Source organism: Pongo pygmaeus, chromosome 10 (genome assembly GCF_028885625.2).
Source record: "Pongo pygmaeus isolate AG05252 chromosome 10, NHGRI_mPonPyg2-v2.0_pri, whole genome shotgun sequence".
Taxonomy (NCBI): Eukaryota; Metazoa; Chordata; class Mammalia; order Primates; family Hominidae; genus Pongo; species Pongo pygmaeus.
In genome coordinates this window covers 81622461-81644875 of record NC_072383.2, presented here as the reverse complement: position 1 = coordinate 81644875, position 22415 = coordinate 81622461, and positions in this window count along the sequence as shown.

Sequence of the window (22415 nt, the reverse complement as noted above, 5' to 3'; positions counted from 1 at the left end):
ACACCAAGAACAGACAAACAGAGAGCCAAATCATGAGTGAACTCCCATTCACAATTGCTTCAAAGAGAATAAAATACCTAGGAATCCAACTTACAAGGGATGTGAAGGACCTCTTCAAGGAGAACTACAAACCACTGCTCAATGAAATAAAAGAGGATACAAACAAATGGAAGAACATTCCATGCTCACGGGTAGGAAGAATCAATATCATGAAAATGACCATACTGCCAAAGGTAATTTATAGATTCAATGCCATCCCCATCAAGCTACCAATGACTTTCTTCACAGAATTGGAAAAAACTACTTTAAAGTTCATATGGAACCAAAAAAGAGCCCGCATTGCCAAGTCAATCCTAAGCCAAAAGAATAAAGCTGGAGGCATCACACTACCTGACTTCAAACTATACTACAAGGCTACAGTAACCAAAACAGCATGGTACTGGTACCAAAACAGAGATATAGATCAATGGAACAGAACAGAGCCCTCAGAAATAATGCTGCATATCTACAATTATCTGATCTTTGACAAACCTGAAAAAAACAAGAAATGGGGAAAGGATTCCCTATTTAATAAATGGTGCTGGGAAAACTGGCTAGTCATATGTAGAAAGCTGAAACTGGATCCCTTCCTTACACCTTATACAAAAATTAATTCAAGATGGATTAAAGACTTAAACGTCAGACCTAAAACCACAAAAACCCTAGAAGAAAACCTAGGCATTACCATTCAGGACATAGGCACGGGCAAGGACTTCATGTCTAAAACACCAAAAGCAAGGGCAACAAAAGCCAAAATTGACAAATGGATTCTAAGTAAACTCAAGAGCTTCTGCACAGCAAAAGAAACTACCATCAGAGTGAACAGACGACCTACAAAATGGGAGCAAATTTTTGCAATCTACTCATCTGACAAAGGGCTAATATCCAGAATCTACAATGAACTCAAACAAATCTACAAGAAAAAAACAAACAACCCCATCAAAAAGTGGGTGAAGGACACGAACAGACACTTCTCAAAAGAAGACATTTATGCAGCCAAAAGACACATGAAAAAATGCTCACCATCACTGGCCATCAGAGAAATGCAAATCAAAAGCACAATGAGATACCGTCTCACACCAGTTACAATGGCAATCTTTAAAAAGTCAGGAAACAACAGGTGCTGGAGAGGATGTGGAGAAATAGGAACACTTTTACACTGTTGGTGGGACTGTAAACTAGTTCAACCATTGTGGAAGTCCTCAGGGATCTAGAACTAGAAATACCATTTGACCCAGCCATCCCATTACTGGGTATATACCCAAAGGACTATAAATCATGCTGCTATAAAGACACATGCACACGTATATTTATTGCGGCACAATTCACAATAGCAAAGACTTGGAATCAACCCAAATGTCCAACAATGATAGACTGGATTAAGAAAATGTGGCACATATACACCATGGAATAGTGTGCACCTATAAAAAATGATGAGTTCATGTCCTTTGTAGGGACATGGATGAAATTGGAAATCATCATTCTAAGTAAACTATCGCAAGAACAAAAAACCAAACACCGCATATTCTCACTCATAGGTGGGAATTGAACAATGAGAACACATGGACACAGGAAGGGGAACATCACACTCTGGGGACTGTTGTGGGGTGGGGGGAGTGGGGAGGGATAGCATTAGGAGATATACCTAATGCTAAATGACGTGTTAATGGGTGCAGCAAACCAGCATGGCACATGTATACATATGTAACTAACGTGCACATTGTGCACATGTACCCTAAAACTTAAAGTATAATAATAATAAAAGAAAAAAAAGAAAAACTGCTCATCATCACTGGTCATCAGAGAAATGCAAATCAAAACCACAATGAGATTCCGTCTCACACCAGTTAGAATGGTGATCATTAAAAAGTCAGGAAACAACAGATGCTGCAGAGGATGTGGAGAAATAGGAAGGCTTTTACATTGTTGGTGGGAGTGTAAATTAGTTCAACCATTATGGACGACAGTGTGGCGATTCCTCAAGGATATAGAACTAGAATTACCATTTGACCCAGCCATCCCATTACTGGGTACATACCCAAAGGATTATAAATCATGCTACTATAAAGACACATGCACACATATGTTTATTGTGGCACTGTTCACAGTAGCAAAGACTTGGAACCAAATGTCCATCAATGAAAGACTGGATTAAGAAATGTGGCCCATATATACCCTGGAATACTATGCAGCCATAAAAAAGGATGAGTTCATGTCCTTTGTAGGGACATGGATGAAGCTGGAAACCATCATTCTCAGCAAACTATCACACAATCAGAGAACCAAACACCGCATGTTCTCACTCATAGGTGGGAAATGAAGAATGAGATCACTTGGACACATGGCGGGGAACATCACACACCGGGGCCTGTCTGGGGCTGGGGGATTGGGGGAGGGATAGCATTAGGAGAAATACCTAATGTAAATGATGAGTTGATGGGTGCAGCAAACCAAAATGGCACATGTATACCTATGTAACAAACCTGCACGTTGTGCACATGCACCCTGGAATTTAAAGTATAATAAAAAAATAAAAATTACTGCTATTGATGATGGTCTGCAAAGTAACTCTCCCATGTAAGAAGGCTAGTTAGTAATCGAGTCAGAGGTGGAGCTGCAAGTAGGTCAACATGGTTAATTAGAGAAACAGTGAAAAAGCTGGTCCTCTATACCATAGTGTTTTGCTGATATTTATTCAAAAGGCTAATGAGGCAGTAAAAGACATTATACTTTAATCAGATTATATAAATGCTAATTACCAAGCTAAATCTGATATGATTTAATCATTTATTCAGCAAATATGTTTTAGAATTTTTCCAGACAATGAGAATACTGCAGTTAACAAGACAGAGACCCTGTCTCATAGAGTTAAATTCTGGTAGAAAAGACAGAATACAAAGTAAATATATAACTTTAAGCAGTGGTAATAGCTATTAAGAAAAGCTGTGTAAGGGATGAGGTAACAACTATTGCTGGTTGATAGGATGAGCAGAAAAGACCATTATAAAGTAGAAACATCTCAACAAAAAAATAATTTTGCAAGGAAGCTTTCAATGTGGAGATTTGGAGACAATATATTCTGGCAGAGAAAACAAAAATGCAGATGTTAAAGCTTTGGGGTGGACTAAACTTGAACATTTAAACAAACAGCAAGAAGGCTGGCATGGCTGCAGCAGAGTTAGCAAAAGGAGAGTCGGGTAGGAGGTAGGAGTGGAGGCAAGGGCCAAATTGTGCACATTTTTGAGGACATATCAGGGTGTCACATTGTATTCCAAACACTTAGGTCAACTCATTGAAAATTTTTTCACTGGGGGAAAAATGACATGATTTGTTGCTGCTGCTGCTGCATAAAGAGGCTGTAAGTGGGACAAAAGTAGAAAATGGTAAGATGATTTAGGAGTCTGTGGAGAGGTCCAAATCATAGAAAATAGTAACAATAAAGGAAACAAAAGGGGTCATCAGACTATGGATACATTTTAAAGCGACAGCTAACAAAATTTGTGGGCAAAGTAAGAGAGAAAAAGAACACAAGGATGACTTCTAGGACTGAAAAACTGAGTATCTGATGATGCTGTTACAGAGCTGGGGATCAGTGTGGAAGCAGCAGGCTTGGAGGGGGCCATCAAGCTCAACTGTGGTTTGTTAAATTTGTCTATACAGGTGGAGATGTTTAGTAGGGGGTTGGCTATACCATGCATGAACTGAGAGCAAAGGCAAGACTGGTGGGAAAAAAATTGGAACTCATGATCTAAGAAGTGGAATATTCTAAAAAACAAAAACGCTACCATGCGTAGGAAGAGGAGAGAATGTGTTTGAAGATAAGGTGTGAGACACTTTACTTTCTTGGTGTGAAATGGAACGTCCACCAAGAAATTAAATGGCAAGATTTGTGGTAAGCATCCACAACAAATATTTCATAATATTTATTGAGTTTAAAACTATTCACAAATGTGTCTGGCTAGTTGGACAGATTACCAGATCAATAGCACCCCAAGTTCTCTTACCATGATCAACTCTTAGTAAAGTACAAAAATTTGTACCAATTTTCCTTTTTTTGTTGTTTTTTTGTTTGTTTTTTGTTTTTTGTTTTTTTAATTATTATTATTATACTTTAAGTTTTAGGGTACCTGTGCACAACGTGCAGGTTTGTTACATATGTATACATGTGCCATGTTGGTGTGCTGCACCCATTAACTCATCATTTAACATTAGGTATATCTCCTAATGCTATCCCTCCCCCCTCCCCCCACCGCACAACAGTCCCTGGTGTGTGATGTTCCCCTTCCTGTGTCCATGTGTTCTCATTGTTCAATTCCCACCTATGAGTCAGAACATGCGGTGTTTGGTTTTTTGTCCTTTCGATAGTTTACTGAGAATGATGGTTTCCAGCTTCATCCATGTTCCTACAAAGGACATGAACTCATCCTTTTATATGGCTGCATAGTATTCCATGGTGTATATGTGCCACATTTTCTTAATCCAGTCTATAAGTCTTTGCTATTGTGAATAGTGGCGCAATAAACATACATGTGCATGTGTCTTTATAGCAGCATGATTTAGTCCTTTGGGTATATACCCAGTAATGGGATGGCTGGGTCAAATGGTATTTCTAGTTCTAGATCCCTGAGGAATCACCACACTGACTTCCACAATGGTTGAACTAGTTTACCGTCCCACCAACAGTGTAAAAGTGTTCCTATTTCTCCACATCCTCTCCAGCACCTGTTGTTTCCTGACTTTTTAATGATTGCCATTCTAACTGGTGTGAGATGGTAGCTCATTGTGGTTTTGATTTGCATTTCTCTGATGGCCAGTGATGATGAGCATTTTTTCATGTGTCTTTTGGCTGCATAAATGTCTTATTTTGAGAAGTGTCTGTTCATATCCTTTGCCCACTTTTTGATGGGGTTGTTTGTTTTTTCTTGTAAATTTGTTTGAGTTCATTGTAGATTCTGGATATTAGCCCTTTGTCAGACGAGTAGGTTGCAAAAATTTTCTCCCATTTTGTAGGTTGCCTGTTCACTCTGATGGTAGTTTCTTTTGCTGTGCAGAAGCTCTTGAGTTTAATTAGATCCCATTTGTCAATTTTGGCTTTTGTTGCCATTGCTTTTGGTGTTTTAGACATGAAGTCCTTGCCCACGCCTATGTCCTGAATGGTAATGCCTAGGTTTTCTTCTAGGGTTTTTATGGTTTTAGGTCTAACGTTTAAGTCTTTAATCCATCTTGAATTAATTTTTGTATAAGGTGTAAGGAAGGGATCCAGTTTCAGCTTTCTACATATGACTAGCCAGTTTTTCTAGCATCATTTATTAAATAGGGAATCCTTTCCCCATTGCTTGTTTTTCTCAGGTTTGTCAAAGATCGGATAGTTGTAGATATGCAGTGTTATTTCCGAGGGCTCTGTTCTGTTCCATTGATCTATATCTCTGTTTTCTACTAATTAATCAGGGTTGGTGACTTGCCTCTCCCCAGCTTTAATAATAATTGACAATTTAAATTTATATATATTTCAGGTGTACAACTTTATGACTCTATACACACACACACGCACTGCAAAATAATTATTTTTTGATGAGAATACTAAAGGTCTCTCCACTTAAATAATACAGCATTGTTAACTATAGTTGCATTATTGTACATTAGGTCTCCAGAACTTATTCATCTTGTATAACTGACACTTTTTACCTCTTTACCAGTATCTCTCTATTTTCTGCCCCCCTGCCCCGCCCCCCCACAACCACCCCACTGTGCTCTGCTTCAATGAGTTTTACTATTTTACATTTCACATATAAAGTGTCATATAAATACAAAGACAAAATACAGAAGGAAAACTTCCTCAAATGAAAAGTACAATTCAAATTTTTAGTTATTTTTCTTATGTAAAAATAAGCTAGAATATTTATATAAAATCTATTGATAACAACACATTGTAATAACAGTAGATTCACAATGAAACTTTAATGATTTAATGTATTACATATTGTCAAGAGACTTTAATAAATGTGTTCTATTGCCCGTTAATGTAGTATGCACAAACAAAATGATTTAGTGTATTTTCTTAAAATGTTTCTATGTCTTCTTGGCCAAAATGTTAAAATAACTTGTAACTCTAAATATTTCTTCTATTATAGCCTAAAGCCACAGAATCTATTTTTGCAAACTTGTTAATATATGCATATTAAGCAATTCTAATACTTATATTTAAGAAATAAATTAATACTAGTTCTATATGTTAAACATTCTAACTTTAAACAGCTGACTTTTGCATCTTATATATAAAAATTTTACAGTAAACAAAGAAAAACCCAGAAAAAATTAAATTATAGTTAAATAAGAAAACAAAATACTAACAGTAAAATAGTGGGTAGTCCAATTAATTTCATGGATTTTACCAACAATACTAGTGGAATATATAAATCAGTTTAAATAAACTTGGAGTGGAAAAAATCTTTTGTAAACAATACATTTTGGTTATAAATTCACACTAGTAATTTCATAGCAAATGTATAACATATGTACCACCATGAAGTCAAGGCATGCTGTAATCAGACTGCTTTGTGAATTTACTATAACAGAATGATTAGACACTGGATTTAATCATGCCATGTCTGGGATTTGGCATTCTATCAATTGTAGCCCAGCTGCCAGTCCTGCTGCAGTGATAGAAACTTACCAGTTTTTTTGTAATAAGGCATGTCTGCAGCTATGTCTTTTATTATGATAGAGAGAGAGAGAGAGAGACAGGTAGGGAGAGAGAAAAAGTATGTACATCATCTGCATTTGCAGAGATGGCATAACTCTCATGATTAGAAGCTTTTCTTACATACTTTGCTACCCAATGGTATCTATTTGAGTAGTAAGCACCAGGAACCCAAGAAATGGTGTCCATCAAGTTTTTATGATCATACTAATTCTAATAAATTCGGATGAGGATGCACTAATACTCAAAAAGTTCAAATTGTGTTATACTTCAGTATACAGTAGCTTGCTATATCATTACTCAACTTTCCAAGTTCTCAAGTTTTATAAGTGTGTGTGTGTGTGTAATTATAGAAATATGCTTATTATAACAAATTTTATTTTGTGGCCAAATAGTATACATTGAAATATACCAATTGGATGCATCCAATGTCTATAGAAGAATTAACTCTTCTAGAGTAAGATGTTGATATGCCTGTTTTCAACCTCACCAAAATCCCAAACTGGGTAAGTTGCATCATATTTTCTTTCTGAAAACTAACTTCTAGAATAGTGATGCCATTAATGGAATAACAGAAATGTTGCAAAGGAAAACTGAGTGGAAAGGAATATTATAATTCTGTTTGAAAATTTTAGAATTTCCAATGACGTTACATTATACAGGTGAAGGTTGAGATGATAATGTGATTATCTTACTGGTGTTCCTAAATAGGACAAACAATGCAACCTGCTGTAATAAGAAATCTGAAATTTTTAATAGCTTAAATTTTTTAAAAAAATGTATTCTTTGTTTAAATGCAGTAATTCTTGTTGGCAAGTACTTCATGTAATTTAGGAGGTATGCTCTTTACATCTGTGGCTCTGACCTTGTCCAGTATTTCCATTCAGATGATGAATAAACATTAGGATATTTAAATATGGTAGAGAAGACTTTTAGAAGTTGGATTTTGAAATGACATATAATCACTCTTGCCTACATTCTATTGTGCAAAACTCTAGGGAGGCTGGGAAATATCATCTACATTTATGCCCATGAGTAAAAGGTGAACACATAGCTATCTGTGTTGTATTTTGTTTGGTTGGGATGTAAAGAACTGTAATGTGAACTTGGGCATAGAAGACCACCAAAATAATAATGGGTATTTTGAAAAAATGGGTGTACATGAAAAAGCCAGAGTTTAAAACTGTATCTTATGATGCTGTGGTACTCATGTGACAAGAGCAGATGTAATTTTTAAGTATATTAGTAATAATCATTTAAAATATTAACCACATTGGCCAGGCACAGTGGCTTATGCCTGTAATTCCAGCACTTTGGGAGGCCAAGGTGGGCGGATCATGAGGTCAGGGGTTCGAGACCAGCCTGACCAACATGGTGAAACCCTGTCTCTAATAAAAATACAAAAATTCGCCAGGCTTGGTGGCACATACCTGTAGTCCTAGCTACTCAGGAGGCTGAGGCAGGAGAATCGCTTGAACCCAGGAGATGGAGGTTGCAGTGAGCCAAGATCATGCCATTGCACTCCAGCCTGGGCGACAGAGCAAGACTCCACCTCTCTCTCTCTCTCTCTCTCTATATATATATATATACACACACACACACACACATATACATATATACACACATATATGTGTATATATATATACACACACATATATGCATATATATGTGTATATATATATATTTTAATCATATTAAGTATTTTTGCTAAGTAAATGAAATCAATACACTGAACTGGTTAAATGGATTCAAGTTCTTTTCTCTTATTTTATTCTATCAGTTACTCCTACTTCAAAGAAAACATCCCATTTTTAAAAAATTAAGTTTATTTCTTCTAGTTTGGACATATCTGGAGATGTAGTTCCATATTATGTTTTCAGGAAAGGGCTATTCAATTTAAATCTTACTTTCCACAATGATAAATACTTCTGCTATAATTTATTCATAAATTATTCTTTGTTAGAGTAAATCAAACTATGCAAAATGAGAAGCAAGCCATATTGTTTGGCAAGTCACACAAACAGAATTCATAAAAATATATATTCAGCATTTCAAATTAACTATCACAAAAAGTAGCTACTGCATATAACAAACATGTGGGGCAATTCTCTACACAAAACATTTCACCGTAAATATTGTTAACTGAGATTTATACTTGAAATTGTACCTCAAAGTCTTTTTCAAAATTTTTTTTCAGTAAATGAGTGTATTTTTTAATTGGCACATTTTAATATCCTCAATGTTCACTTCAATTATAGACATGTTACTCTGACAGATGTTTCCATGGGAAATGTTTATTTCACTATTAGCAGAGGAACATCTGCCGCTGGAAAGAGAGAGACGGGCCATTTTATTTCCCCAATTCTTAAATAGATCAGTGGTCCATCATCAAAACTGTCTACCATCCATTTTAGACAAACATTTTTATATTATTAGGAATGGGCAACCATTTTCTTAATGTTCCCTGAAATTCCAACTGTATTTCATTCAAATACATGAACTTTAAATTTTTTTTTTACAATTCTACAATCTTTATCCTGTATCCATACAATTCAGAAATAATAAAGATGAGACAGAAGACTTATAACTCATTTTATAATGATTATAAATGTAAAAAGAACATCCACAATTCAATATACAATCAACCTTTTTACTTATCCATCTGAAAATAACTTCAGACTTGGAAGAGACTTTTCTCCTTATGAATTAAAGGTTAGCAATACATCTGCTGTTGTCTTGAATTCTGTGATTGTACAGAGAAGTTTTATTGTGACCTAGTTTTTATCTTCCAAAGAGTTTTAAAGGAAATTACATTGCATAATCCATGGCATTTATACCTTTCTATCGCTTATTAGGAAAACCTCACTACATGAGCTCTCGTGTAGTGAATACCTTAGAAGTAATGAACATTTTGTAATAATTAAAATCTAATGCTTCCATTATAAAGACAGTGAAATACGATTAACTCTAACAAACTGTGCCATAAAACTAAAAAGGAAAACAGTCTAAATTTACCATTACTTCCAGCAGCAGAATATCTAAACATAGCAGAAATAAAACTGTACTGATTTCAGTCCATGTGCTTTTGTCTATGCCAAATAAGAGTTAGTAGCATTGTTTTTCCAAAGCAAAAATGATTTTTCCACCCAAAGTAAATATTACATCTTTTTACTCCATATATTGTTTCCCCTGTGAGTTATGAGTAGTTCCCAAGAAGACTAGAAGATAAAACGTGTTTAGAACTTTAAGAGATAGTGATTCCTTCAAGGACTTTAAGTACTTCATAGTAACAGCTGCTTTAACACAGGTGAAGTGATTATTGCAGCAGGAAGATAAACGACTGAAAGGGCTCTCAATTCTGTTTACATAAATTCAAATCCCACTCAATAACTTAACAGCTATGTGACTTGAACAAGTTATTTAAACTCTACATTCTTCATCTTTCTTATCTGTAAAATGTAAATAACTATAATGCCTAAATCACAGTGATAGCAATAGGAGACAGACACTTCCCTTGGCAGACAGGGATGGGTCTCTGGTGAAACTTGACCTTCAAGCCAAGGCCAGACTGAAGCCTTAACACCAAACTACCAGTTCCAGATAAGAGTCCACTGACCCGAGTGAGAACTTCCATTCCCCTTCAGTGTGCTCAGCCCATGACTGGTCCTGGGTCAAGCCTCCACTTCAGCCCGCACTTCAGCCCTCGATTGGCTCTTTATACTATCATACCTCTTTCTGAATGGTGCTTTTTCCAAGCCTACCCATAAACCAATCAGCACGCACTTCCCGACTCAGCCTCACAACTGGCAATCCACTTACAGGTACCCGCTTGCTGCTGAGAGCTTTCTTTCTGCTGCTAAATAAAATTCTACTCTGCCTTGCTTACCCTCTGGTGTCCACATACCTCACTCCTCTTGGTTATGAGACAAGAACTTGAAACTTGCAAACTGCGGGAGTGAAAGAGCAGTAACACTCCCTTCCACTCACTGAGCTATGGCACTCAAGAAGCCACAACAAGATTTTGTAACAGTCTCAGAACAGTACCAGATACATAGTAAACTGTTGTTATCAATTTACTATGTATCAGGTAAGAGAAAAAAGGATCGCAGGAGAATACAAAAGAAATAAACCTAGCATCATCCATTTTTTTGGACCATTGAAAATAAGCTATATTACACATTCATTTTCTTTTTCATTCAGTAATATTTTAACTCATAGTCTGTATCAAGCAATTTGTCAGGGACTGTGATCCTAGCAGTGAAAAAGATGGAAATGGTCAAGCTGTCAGAAAAACGACCACCATTAGAAAGTATTATACAACTGTATGCAATTAAAAGTAAAAATTGCATTGAAGCATTGAAGCAACCCTTATATGCTATAAACCTTTATAGCTAATAACAATGGTAATAAGTGTCTATTTTAATCAACAGTTGCCCTATATTTGTTATGTCTAATCTTTACAACAATCCATAGGGTACACACAGTACCCACGTTGTAAGGACCTTGAGATTGCACAAAATGTAATGGCTTCTCTGAGTTCACATATCTGGTACAGTAAAAGAAAAAATTCACATTTCATTATTTATTCTCTCTACTAGCTGTTACAAAGCAAAGGGCACTTTTGCTGAGGTGCCTTGCTTCCGTACCAGCATATTTTTTTTTTCTTTCTGGGCATTTTCTTCTCTCTCAGGGAAACATTCTCTATTTTCACCCTAAATCAACAACATGAATTCATCAACTAAGCCATTGATTCTCAAACTTGCTTCACTCTTAAAAATTACTAATGCTTTGGTGAGAGAGTCTTACTTAGTCACTGTGTGGTGTTACCAGGGTATTAAAACATTTTAATCACCTCTCCAGGTGATTTTAACATATTGTGCAGTTGAAAACCAAGGAACTGAGATGTAAATGACTGCTTGGGTGGTGCTTAAAACAGGAATCAGAGATTTAAATAAAAGGGATTAAGTTATAAATAATCTCTCAAAGTAGCAGGTGGCTGGAAAGAAAAAAATGTAAGAGAAAACAAAGACAATATAGAGATTTTAAAATCTGCAGTTATGCTAGAGAAGAGAAGAAAAGATACATTGAGGGCTGGGTGGCAGGAAAGAAAGAAAAGAGATTCAGGGGGTTATAATTCAGTGTTGACCTGTTGTGACAAAGGACTGAGAATGGAGTTTCCTCATTTGTAAAACTTGTTATTCACATTTGTAAAATGTGAGATTTACCTGTAAGATCTTTAAAAACACCTAGCATGTAAAAGTACTGGTTACATGTTAGTATGGGTGGATCAGGTTTTGGTGGGGCCGTTTATATAATTTGGGAGAGTATGATGAAAAATAAAAGAATAAAAATTAAAAATTCAGAATTATATACATTTCTGTTATTTGTATTAAACATAAAAAATCACAAACAACAAATATCACAAACAAAATCTAGAAAATATATTGTGTGTTGATTAATTGCCTGATATACTCTAACATGTTTCTACATGTTTGGCTACATACACTTTAATGGTCCTTTCACATAAATTATTTTTTAATAGTCACTATAAAGAATAACAAGATAATTCATGAAATCTATTTTGTTAGTATCCACAGTTTTAACAAGGTATTGATAAGATACAAAATTTCCCCATATGATTTTATAGGTTTTATGACTAGAAGAATTTCCCACAAACTAGTTTCTGGCCTTACACATTTCAAACTTGTATTTCCTTTACTACACACATATTTTGGTGCTGAGAGCCATAGGACAAATGCACATTTCAGTACAATTTCTAGTCCTGTCATAATGCCTTGGTAGATTTGCACAGTAAGCAGAAGTATTCCTGAAATCTATTAATAAGTGGGACAGCTCACAGTTCTTTAACTGTACACCAAAGTTTCCATGAACCATTTAACTACATTCTTCTAAACCCAAAATACATATCTCTCAAACTCAACTTTACCTTCACTGGATCCCAATAATGCCTGTGGCCAATCCACAGGAATTTTATTAGAAGTATGATGAAAAGGCAAGTCATACAGGGAAGCAACAGTCTCAAATGATTGCAGTTCTTATACTACTTCTTAAAATGTGACCAAAAATGCATGACTTGTAACAGACCTATATAAGCAAGTGATCCTAAAGATTAAGCTTTATTATATTCATGGCAAATCCATTTCTGAATATTAGCCATTTTTTTTGAGTAGCAGCTCTATAATTTCAATAAAGGGTAGATAATTTTGTCAGAAGAGATGGATAAGTGACCAATATTAGTAAATGCCATTCTGAGCATGTTACACATATTAATAAATTTGTTTTACAGCAACCTTATTATGTATTTTTCTTATTATCCCCATCTCTCAAATGCGGAAAGTGAGGCCCACAGAGGTCAATGGACTTATATCACACAGAGAGTAAATGGCAGAGGCGTAAACTCTCTATCATGTTACGTTTATGCAGCCAATCTCTCAGATTATTCTTGAGACTAAAAATGCATTCCCTTTTACCTAAGTTTTAAGGAACTGTCAAATATTTCAAACATCTGAACAGGGAGTTGATGAATATTATAGAAATCTGCTTGCTGGAAATGAAAGACAAGGTAAATCTACAGGGTCAGCGTGGGAGTCTACCACATATTATTCAGGCAGCTCAAACAACTAAATAAAGTTTTAAGGTAAGCCTGACAAGTGAAAAGGAAACAACTAAAAGAAATGGCAAGCAAAATGAAAACTGAGTCAATTTTCTACCATGTGTCAAAGCAGGAATGCATTTTTAATGTGACTTACTAAAATACATAGGATCAATTAGCAAGGCAAATTCCATTTCTATTTGTTTAGGATGAACATACAATAATGTAAAAAAATTATAAATGCAATCAAAGAGGTTAGAAATGATGAAATGTAATATCAATTATGGTATGTCCAATTGGAAGTTAAAATGTGAAGTATGACTGCTGTGGACAGTTGTATACATTCAAAACAAGATTTATAATTGTTATGCTGAGGACATGGTTTGAGAGGATAAGAGGAAAATTTGAATTGAATTTAATGTGAATATTACTCTGAGATAAATTTAGCAAAGTAATTCCTATTTATCCTGACTCAGCTCAGAAGTTGGGAGACAAAATCAGATGCATCAGACCCTGATACATTGGATGTGCACATGCATACACATAAAAACAACACTCATACAACCTATGGTAGCATTTATTATTATCTATTTTAATTGCTTATTTATTTCTCTATCTCACCCAATCCATGGTGACCTTGTAAATGGCAGATCTTATTTTTTTGGTGCTGTGATCCTGTCGTGTTGAAGAAGTTCAGTAAAATACTGAATGATGAATGAACAAATAAATAAAGTGAAGACATGTAAAACTTTATATCCTACTTCATATTAATTACAAGTTTTAAGGCCAGCATCACTGAACACTGCACTAAACAACAGCCACAAATGTGACTCATAAATCATTCTTATATATATGTCATCTGCTATTACCTACTTTTTGAACATCTGGAACACTTTTACACTCATAATATTTATCATACCCATTCATACAACAAATATATATTGAGTACCTACTAAGTGATAGACATTGTTTCAGGCAACAGTAAAAATCATTGAACAAAATCGCTGTAATTTTTTGTTATATTTATAGACATATTATTCCTGTCTAATCTCTTATATTAACAACTTCTTATGGCCTACTCAACACTCTATCACTTAAGGTCTACTAACTCATCTTAAACACAGCAAGTTCACTTGTCAATTGGTAAATGAATTTTAATTGAACAAAATGTAGATTATATATTGAGACCTTGTAACCCAAATTCATTGAGAATGCATATATTTATGCCAACATTGGCCCTGTGAGGACTATTTTTCCCCCAAGGAATAGTCCTTCCTGAAAAATTTTTATTTGTACATTGCTGCTACAGAAATAGGAGCCTGTGTTTTAACAAAGGATGTGATCTTGTAGAAACTTTCTCCTGAGATACCTGAGATACCACACCACAGATATGCAAGGATCTATGATCTGCAGATACTGAGGTAGCCAAGCACCAAATAATGTCACTTAATTTTTGAGCATCTGCTGGTATCAATAGCTTCCTCATTTAAGTCTCTGGGAATCAGAATACATTATCTCCTATTATTTCTATGATTTGAAATTCTGATTTCTCCATCAGCTTAAGTAGCTCATTTCTAGACTATGAAAAGATACCCTGACTTTACTTCTAAAATCCTTTTTTGGTTTGTTTCAATAGAGGTTTTTACATTTTTTTATTTCAAAATTACTGTGATTTAAAACATACACTTTCAAACATTCAGACTCTCAATTTACCAGCTCTGTCTTAAAGTTCCTGCCATTCAAGTCTTGCCAAATGTCTTTGTGATTGTTATTTTTAAAACGGATGCTGTCTTTTCTAACAGTACCAAAAAATTTTGGGGTGGAGGTTGTGTTTATTTCATTGTTTTGATTTTACCTCCCCACTTTCCCCTAAATCAAATAGTTTTATAATTTTATTGATATTTGCAGTTTAGTTTGTTCCTTCTAGGAATAATACATAGAAAAAACAAGTTAAAAAGAAAAACTATAGTCTTTAAAACTATTATTGCTAGCAATTTAGAATATTGAGAAACAAACTCATTTTAATTCTTACCACCCTTCCTATTTTGAAGGACATACAACGTATATTGCAACGTATAATTCTATTGAGAGAAGTGTTGTCTTTTTGTGTAAAACTCTTTACATTAATAAACTCCTTACATATCTACAGGTAGAACTTTGAGTAACTTTCCTTTATAGGAAATTGGACAAATTGATTCTAAAAATTAGGTGTTTTACAATACTTTATCTACTTCGAATTGCTTATTATTTCTTCTCCAAGTAGCTGCCAAATTATTATTTTGAGGGAAGTAAATGAAGAAATTTGAATACGTAACTTTGGGCAAGTTGGTAGACTTTTCAAAGTCAAGCATTAAAACATTTTCTCATCTTCCATTTCTATGTTCTATGTTCTAATGAGGGCTACATATTCATTAAGATTAAAGTATATCTGTTGATAGCTGTTTATCTTTATTAATTTTAGTATTTTCACCTAATGAAAGGATTACTGTAACAGTTTTGATAATGCTAAAATAATTTAGGCCCTGGATTACACTATGGAAACCTTACTCATTCCTTAAAAGGACTTAATTATCCGTTAGTAGCAAGGGTAAAATTTATTTGTCTTATATGAGTAAAGACAAGAAGTTCATTTTTTTCATATTTCATTGCCTGAATCAAAGGTGCTAATGAGATACCTTAAGGCAATTCCACATGTAAGAAAATTCCTAGAATTTAACAAGATATTTAACATTAGGTGAAAAAAGAAGGTTAAAAAAAAAGAAGCCAAAACTCAAGTGACATCGTAAAATGTTACCTTGGAGAAATCACTTGTAGTTTAGTAATTTAGAAAGGTCTATCTCATTCATAGCAAGCAAAAGTAAAAATGAACTTTCACGCTGTGCTCGAGAACAGCTCAAAAAACATTTTATACAGCATACTATGATAAATTGGACTAAAATTCAGAGTTAACATGTGACCTTTCAAACTAGAAAGTATAAGAACAAAAATGCAAAATTAAAGTATTGTGTTGCTGAGCGCCTTCATTAGCAAATTATTTTGCTAAGTACAAACACTGAGTACCTTATTTAGAAAATTGGCTCCAACAAAGGAGAAAAAAAAAATTGGTAATGTGTGTGTTCTGTGTGTGATTTCTTTAAAATTTCTTCTTAATCAACATTTTTAGCTACTTTAGGAGTACTACTAAAGTATAAAGTACTAGATACTACTAAGGCTACTGTTGTAATGGTACTAAACGAAGATAAAGTAATATATAGGTATTAAGTATACGGTATTATTTTCTATTTATATTTGGGAGTGACCAACTAAGGATATGTTCATTAAAAGTGAATGTAGATTCTTATTTACACAGATTGAAAAGAGCAAGACAAGAGGTGAAAGGAGAAACTTAAGGAACACTGCTATTTAGGTTAAACACAACAATAGGCAGAAATGGTGACCAGAGAGGCAAATATCAAGGAGGACCAAGTTACAAGATAGACGTAATGTAACCCAAGGGAAATCAGAGTGTGACAGCCTGAGTGGTTAGAGTCTCAAATGTTTTAGAGCAATCAAATAAGAAAGAATTTATCAGGTAGAAAGAGTTGTTAGTGTCTTGGGTGAAAAGTGTTCTCTGTAGAGCTACAGGTTGCATTGACTTGAACTCATGATAGAATTGACTCAATCATGTCATTCAAGAGGCTTCTCAGGGAGGCCTTTTCTGACTTTTCCATTTAAAAGGGCCCCTAAACAGAACTTAAGCCCTTTCCCTGCTTTCGTTTTTCTCCGTGGTGCCTTTGACATACTATGTTTTACTTGTTTATTGTCATCTGCTCTTACAAGGATAACAGCTCCTTGATGATGTGAATTTGTTCACTATTTATCCCTAGTGTTTAAAACAGTGTTTGGCACACAGTAGACAATAAACATCTACTGAAGGAATGAATGAAATTTAAAAAGAAAATCACTGTAAGTGAAATCGTTCTTTTATAAAGACTTTCATAGCCTGGCGTGGTGGCTCTCACCTGTAATCTCAGCACTTTGAGAGGCCAAGGCGGGCAAATCACGAGGTCAGGAGTTCAAAACCAGCCTGGCCAGTGTGGTGAAACTGTCTCTACTGAAAATACAAAAAATTAGCTGAGCGTAGTCATGGGCACCTGTAATCCCAGCTACTTGGGAGCCTGAGGCAGGAGAACTGCTTGAACCCAGGAGGCAGAGGTTGCAGTGAACCAAGATCGCACCACTGCGTTGCAGTCTGGCGATGGAGTGAGACTCAGTCTCAAAAAAAAAAAAAAGATTCTGTTTCTATGCAAAAGCCAAAGAGCCAATAGAAAGGACAAGTGAGTTTGAACATAGAAGAAAAAAAATATCAGTTGATGTCGGAATATCCAGGAGATGGAGAGGAGAGAATATTGGTCATGGGAGTCTTAGAATAAGTGTCAAAATTAACTTTGACTAGAAGGAGAAACACTTCTCATAGCAGGGAACGTTTCAGTATGGATGAATTTGAATGTGATGTTTCTTAGCAAAAATGGTGGTTAAAAATTTCAGAAAATTGTTATGCATATTATGTCTGAGATGGTTTAAAATATCTGTGGCAAGATTTAAAAAAAAAAGTTTTCTAGTGCCATGCAGAAGAACATAAGAGGACTGTAGCCAATAAGTAGACTTCTATTTTCAAATGTTTGGAATGTAGGAAAGGAAATGAATAGGTTAATGTCTTTATTGGTTAAAAAGTTGAAAGACTTCTCTTTGTTGTTGTCATTGTCATTATTGGGGCATTTAAGAGGAATGCTTAGAGCATGAAAAGATGAATTCAATGAATAGAAGCAGCAGAGGTGCAATTTTAGATACATAACATTTTTAAATAAATTAGTATGCTTTTCTCGTGCACTAATACATGGGCATAAACTTCCCCCCATTCCCCTGCAAGTACCGTTACCTTGGAGGGAGTTAAGATTGCTAGAGCTGAAATGAAAAGCAAAGGAAAGAGTTAATAAACAATTTTGCCTTCCAAATAGGTTTCTTAAGCCAATTTCATTGCTAGCCAGCCAAAGCTTTTGATCTGTATGGATAGAACTAGTCAAGAAGAAAAAACAGCAGGAAGATCAAGGATCAACAAGCAAAACCTTAAAGAAAGAAAACATTGGATTTATTCATAAACCTAGTTTTATGAGATAGACAAAGAACAATATTTAAAATCAGAGAAAGAAGAGACCCCCAACCTAAGTGGACCATTCTTTTTTTTTTTTCTTTATGTAGATGCTTTTTATTATTATTATTATTATTATTATTATACTTTACATTTTATGGTACATGTGCGCAATGTGCAGGTAAGTTACATATGTATACATGTGCCATGCTGGTACGCTGCACCCACTAACTCGTCATCTAGCATTAGGTATATCTTCCAATGCTATCCCTCCCCCCTCCCCCCACCCCACAACAGTCCCCGAAGTGTGATGTTCCCCTTCCTGTGTCCACGTGTTCTCATTGTTCAATTCCCACCTATGAGTGAGAATATGCGGTGTTTTGTTTTTTGTTCTTGCGATAGTTTACTGAGAATGATGATTTCCAATTTCATCCATGTCTCTACAAAGGACATGAACTCATCATTTTTTATGGCTGCATAGTATTCCATGGTGTATATGTGCTAAGTGGACCATTCTTGATAGGTAAAGGAAATATCAATAAGAGTACCCCACTTCTTTCTTTCTTTTTTTTTCCCCCCATGAGAAGGTACTTTTATTGCTTGTACTTAACAAATGAGAGGAGTGAGGCATTACCCAATAATCTGGCCAAAGTAGCCACCTCCCACTCCCATAATTATTCTTTTTTCTTATACTTTAAGTTCTAGGGTACATGTGCACAATGTGCAGGCTTGTTACATATGTACACATGTGTCCTGTTGGTGTGCTGCACCCCTTAACTCGTCATTTACATTAGGTATATCTCCTAATGCTATCCCTCCCCACTCCCCCCACCCCCCAACAGGCCCCGGTGTGTGATGTCCCCCTTCTTGTGTCCAAGTGTTCTCATTGTTCAATTCCCACCTATGAGTGAGAACACGCGACTTCTTTCAAGAACAAGTACTGTCTACACTAGTAGCAGGATGAGGGAGGCACTGCCTGTGCTGAGGAGCTACTGAAGCAGTCTGTATTGCGCACTGCGAAGGTGAAGGTACCTCTGCAGATGCTTGCATAATGCTGGCCAATTTTCAGCAGGATAAATTCCCTTCATAGACCCCAACTGGATAATGTCTTCCTTAGTACTCTACGATATTTACATACTCTCCAAATAGGATAAGGTCCTTGATAACCAGAGGGGACACTTGAAAATGGAGTGAAGGGGAAAGTTCTTACCATAAGCCACTGGACTTGGATGGAAATAAACAGAGCCAGTTCCAGAGCCCTCATGCCCCAGGACCAGGGCGGTGTTGAGGCCTATTCCAATTAGACTTTTGAAAAAGAAGACAATTATTACAAAAATATCCTAAAAGGGCCAATGACATCGAGAGCAAAGATATGTATGCTGAATCATATATGAGAAAGTAGAAATACTTCCTCAAAGGTGAGAAGGAATCAAAGGGAACTGAAATTCAGAGGAGAAAATTCTAAAAATTAGGAAACCAGCTGGATTGTAACAATATTCACTCAAATATAAGAGACTAGAAAGCTAGTGCTGGGTCGAGTAGTGGTTCTATTCTTTGGGATTTGAAACATACATAGAATCTTTAAAACAGATCTGCATGTGATATGACATGCTGTAAATAGGACATCATTAAAAAGGTCTAGCTGATGTTAGGTAGTACAAGTTTGCAGTTTAAAATATCAATTAATTACCAAATTATAGCAACATTCACTATGGTTCCATTTATTTTGGTTTAATTTATTTTCCCAGTAACAGATGTCCATGTAATTTGCTGGTTGCCAAGCCACATGAATCTGTTTTGATAATAATTGTGGGGCTTATTTAAAAATATGGTTTGTTTTATTGGACATAAACTGAATATTTAAATGTTGCTAAATGAACATTTTTTTTAATGAGGCTACAATATTCCAGTGAAATTACTCATACTTCTCCCATCTGTTATGCAAAAAATCTCAGGCTTACAAAATTTTAGTATGTGTAAATACTTGACTTCTAACATTTGCCTATATACCATGATTTACTAGATTTTACTTTAAATGAAAAGAAAGAATAAAATGAAAATGGAACCAGTAGGAATTGACAAGTTTTATTAGCCCAGAGAGACATTATACAGAAATGTCAAACTGACCACCTACTGAAAAGGGCTGGAACTTTCACTTCTCTCTAAATGTCACCAGCTTGCTCAAGTAAACACTAAGGATTGATGTAGCTAGCAGCCTTATATGATGTTCTTTTAAAGTTATCCATATTTCATTCACTTCTTTTTCCTTGAAACTTCAAGTCACACTGCATTTTATTTTGCTTTTCCCCTAGCGGCATGCAATAAAGCTCCTGCTTTCTTCTCGCAGATAAACTTCCTCTCGATCAAGGCCTTCACTGCACTCTTCCAATACTTCAGGGCCTGCTTCAACTCAACATGACAAGACACGTTATTTGAAGCAGAATTTTAGATCAGAGATTTATCTTGGCTAGATATGTAGCCCTTGAGCGAGTCTCAGTTTATCTGGACTACAGTTTTCAGCTCTGGAGAACAGAAGGATTCTAAGAATTTTAAAGGTTAAAGAAAAAGACTCTATAATTCAAACATATACTAAGAAGCACACACAAGTACCAATAGTAGACTAAATGATCAAGCTAGGTAAAAAATGATGCCAACTCTATATCAAAAGATCTCATGTACCTCATAAATATATATGTCTACTACGTACTCAAAAAAATTTAAAATAAAAATAAATTATGGCAAAATCTTCATAGAATGAGAACCCAGACTACTACCTCAATATTTTTTTGCTAAATTTCCACAGATTTGTCATTTGGGTTTGAGTTTTCATGTGAGTGAGAGAATATCCCATATCAGTGATGTCAGAAAGAAAACGTTTAAACTGTATATATGCATATATATGTATATTATTCCAGTGAAATTACTCATGTTCTCCCGTCTGTTATGCAAAAAAATTCAGGCTTACAAAATTTTAGTATGTATAAATACTTGACTTCTAACATTGCCTATATATGATGATTTACTAGATTGTTACTTTAAATGATCAAAAATAATAAAATGAAAATGGAACCAGCAGAAATTGACAATATATATAAATATATACACATACACATATAGATAGATTCCTAGACTATATTCTTTTATAGAAACCATCTTACAATGTATTCAAGTCAAAAGACTTTCACAGGGTCCTATTGGCCATGTTAAGGTTTGCTTACTAGATACATAATATCCAACTGTGTGATTGCTAGGAAAGCAATCATTATATTAAAAACGTTAGATATGTTGTATTCAAAATATGCTTTAAATCACAAGAAAAAAACTAGTGCCAAGAACCTGTTATGATTCCTAATTATTTAAAATTATTTTTATGAAACCACATGACTTTCAGGAAATCACAATAAATGTGACTTTACATTTAGTGTTTTTTTAATCTCTGAAACAAAACTAAGTAATTTTGCTAGCATCAAGAGAAAACATCTACAGTATCTTTTTCCAAAATAACTAAGCTCAATGAATTTACCATTTATTTTCTGTAAAAAGAACCATTTACATACTTACATACATATACACACATAGGTCAAATAAGTGATAACACCATAACATTTTCAAACTCCAGTAATTCAGAAGTTGAAGCAAATATTTTCTTAAAATGTACTGCTTTTGTAGCTTATAAAAACTATGTGCCTTTATCCAAGGCCACAGAGTAAATTATAAAAATTACTAAAATAAAATTAAACCAATTCCAAGAATCAATTTTTGCTAGTAAGATATTAACCAAACCATTGTCTCAAAATTGTAGAAACGTGTTAAATCATCTCCTGATTGACTTCAGGTGTGTGTTAAGGTTTTGTAGGCCCTTATATAAAGACAACTTGGTTACATTGCATGATAATCTAAACCTTTATGGCTTAAGTAAAAATTACTCAGAATTG